Genomic DNA, 3755 nt, shown 5'->3' with positions numbered 1-3755 from the left:
GGATCTTTGTCTCAGATCGAATCTCTGATTAGTCTTCGTTGTGAATTGGGCTTGAATTTAATTTACCAGTTAATCTTTGAAAGCTGATTGTGTCATTCATAATTTTCATTTAAAAATTCCTAATATTGTCGATCTATGAAGATTAAGACTCTACTTTTGGCCTGATCATAACTTTCCGTCAGATGCAGGCCAAGAGTGTCTTTGTGGACATAAAAAATGTTTCAGAATCCCTACTGCCTGACTTTAGTCTGTGTCTAAAGCCACTCGGTGCTCAACAATCAGCCTCGCATGAACGGGTTCACGACTGGAAAGATTTGATGGGAGGGTTGGATTTTCTAATATTTTAAAAACAACGCACATTGGCTGGTCTGGGTTCTATCGAAATCTATTTCGTCAGAGATGGTCGTTGAAACTGCTCTGCTGCAGTTAAGATAATCTTTACAGCAAGTTGGTGTAGATAAAGGCTATGGGTTGCTTTTTATTTAAAGTTACTGTCAATTTCATAGCCAATACTCGTATGTAGATACTAGGTACTCGGTATTATTTCTTTTGCGTCTTTGAAGCTTAACTTCGAATATAACCTTCCGATAAGAATTTTTTTACAAAAGGCATCGCGATTGCGTCATAATATTGGTTCCGTTTATTTTGTCTTCCATTTTCGTGAACAAATCTTATGTGTGTTACGCCCAGAACAGACGGTGAAACGCAACTGCAACGAAATTGCAACTTCTAGTTACTTTTGAGTTGCATCTAAGTTTCTGCCATAGCGTCCGTTGAGAGACCACACATGACGCGACCAGTTTGAAACTTTCAGTTTCAGTTTCATTCATCAGAATCATCACATAGTTGCAGTTTCGTTGCAGTTGCGTTTCACCGTCTGTTCTGGGCTTTAGTGTATTTACCGATTTAACCCTTAAAACGATTTCGATTCCGGTAGGTGACGTCACCAATATTCACCGATTCATCTTTTTAGACTTGACCCGGGATCTGAATCGTTGCAATCAGATCAAAGATTTTAATCTTTTTGCCCTAAGGCTTTGTCCACACTCACTGGCATGCCTTATGGAAGTGATATTAAAATGCTACTTTAAAATTTGTTACGTTTTGATAGGCAACCATCTTTAAACGGTCGTTGATGTTATTAAAGTAATGAATTTTAAAACACATTTGGATCAGTCAATTTATTATAATGTATTGGTAAATGTAATATGGGTAAAATTTTTTGGAACTTGTGAGATTTTCAAACTCTACATTATTTCATATTTTTGAGACGTCTTCGGTTTGCTTACGAGCTTTCCATAGCTTTTATTTTGGCGTTTCTTTACTTGGATGAATGAACATGTTCTTGGATCGGCGGATAAGATTGCCCCTTTGCATTCAGCTGTGATATGCCTAAAATTATATTGCAGCTAGGTCAAGGTAAAATAAAATTATCATTATACTTAGTTAAGAGATACTGAGACCATTTGAAGTTTATATCATTGCATTGTAGACACACCCCAACGAATTTAATTCCACTCTGTAGATAATTTGCGGTTGGGCGTAGTTAAAAGTAAAATGAAGTTCAGCTTTAAAGTGGATCGACGAATCTGGACTCGACAGCTGGGGAGTCATTGTAGGAATGTAGGTATTATTTGGTTCAAGTGTCTATGTTTTGGTTACTCAACTAGATAAGGTTAAATCTGACGTGTTTGTGACTAAAAGATTAGCACCACGAAGATTAAGAACTAAAAAATAAGGGTGGGTTGCACCATCTTACTTTAACTTTGACAAATGTCAAAAATCTGTCAAATTTCTTACAAAAAGCACCGGTTATCGTTATAGTTACGGTCAAAGTTAGGTTGTGCAACTCAGCCTAAGAGTAGAGATGGCATGATATTATGAACTTTCAGGATTTTACATTGAAACTTAGCTATATTCGTAAAGGCTTTTAAAATGCATGTAAATCTAGTAGTTCAGATAGAATAGCGACTATTAGCGACCTTTATTCATTAAGAGACTTAAATAAGGAGAACTTTACATGTCATTATGAAGCTCATTTTATTTGTGTATTTGCTGCTCTTAAAATCTGTTAGATCTACCTAAGTTGTTTGTTAGAAGTTGGCAGCGTTCAAGTATCTCGTATGATATAGATTTTATCAAAACCACCTAAGATACCAGACAAACTTTTAATTTGAAGAAGTATTATTATCTACTCGCAAGGAAAACCAGCAGTTTTCGACTTTTCATGAAACGTTCAGAATATGTACGAGTATCCCCAGATTTTCCAGTTCCAAGTTATTGGAGAGCGCAATAAGTTAGAAAGCGTGGTCGAAGATTATTGGAAGTGCAGCGATTTTCATCTGGGCGACTGCATTTATACATTTTGAGCATTCTTTATTAAATGTGATTTCATTTTGAAGTTATTAATTTTATTCCGCCCCAGAATGTCGTTGACGGTTCTGCAAATTGGCAATAATGGATGGACTAGGCAGGCGGTGGGTAATGAGATATATTCCAAGATCGCCATCTGTAAGTCAATGACAGCTTCCTTATAATGGAGAAGGGTTAAGTCTACAAGAACAAGAACTGTCGTTATAAGGGCCGACTTTCCGATATAAGTTTGGCGTTTAGACATTTTTGTTCTATCCAAAATCGCTCATTTTTTCAGGTGATTGAAAAACTTGGCTTACAAAGAGATATTTTGTTTTATCCGTGTACTGTCTCATGTTTAGTATTTTTGAAAATTGTCACACATGAAATGAACTTGTTTTTGTTTGCATGCACATATTATAAAGTTGCGTAAAAGAAGTGCCTAACAGAAGTGTTCATGTCATTATCACAGTCCTATTTTTAGTAACCATTTTCTTTAAAACAAATGAAATATTAACTGTGCGTTAACAAAAAAGGCGTGTTTCAGAAATGAAGGAACCGGGCAAAAAAATGTTAAGAGATAAAATTACCATCAAGTGTATCAACAGGAGATATAAAGTTGAAATCAAAAATATAATGGAAAAATTCTCTCGCCGTTTCTTCCGTTTGAAGTTGGAGTTATTTCCAATTACGAACTCAAAACAAAGCTCGTTTTAATCAAACACAACTGAATACTTTGCTATTGAATTTCGGATGTTTGACTAAGGCGCTCGTTTAATAAGAAAATTTAATGCTACTTAAATGTGAGAAGTATAAGATCAGTTGGAGCGTAGATCTTGAGATACATTTTTAACCGGGGTCAGGTTTTTCCATGGTTTCCAGTATCTGTATCGTTTCACATCCTAAGCCTGCTCATATTCTGAATGCGCTTCTTCTTTAATTTGGCCCAAGGTTTATCTTATGTCAAATGCGTTTGCTGGTTAGAATCCCACTGGGAGGCTAAATGTGTGAGAGTATTTATTTAGAAAAACTTCTATCCGTTATAATTACCACATAGCAAAGTTGTGATTCGTTCGTTAGTCATATTTTGTAAAATAGCACTCCCCAAAATTGTCTCATGAAAAGGACATCAACTTCATCATTTAATACGAATCCCGTCGCAAAACAAAATCTCCTTTCAATAAGCCCTATAAATGTAACGGTCCAAATTATTTCCTCTCGCTACGCGGAGGCCTCCGGGGCCCATTATTTTTCCATCATATCCCGCGAGAAGATTTGTTTAACTTGGTATTTGTACCAGAGATTCATAAATAATACCCACCTCGAGAACCGTCTCGCTCACTTTCATAATGAATGTCAGAGACGAATGGGGGGATCGCGTGAAAACCACGAAAGGGAGGATT

The sequence above is a fragment of the Ostrinia nubilalis genome, chromosome 10, assembly GCF_963855985.1.
Source record: "Ostrinia nubilalis chromosome 10, ilOstNubi1.1, whole genome shotgun sequence".
Classification (NCBI taxonomy): domain Eukaryota; kingdom Metazoa; phylum Arthropoda; class Insecta; order Lepidoptera; family Crambidae; genus Ostrinia; species Ostrinia nubilalis.
Note: the sequence above shows the minus strand (reverse complement) of the source record.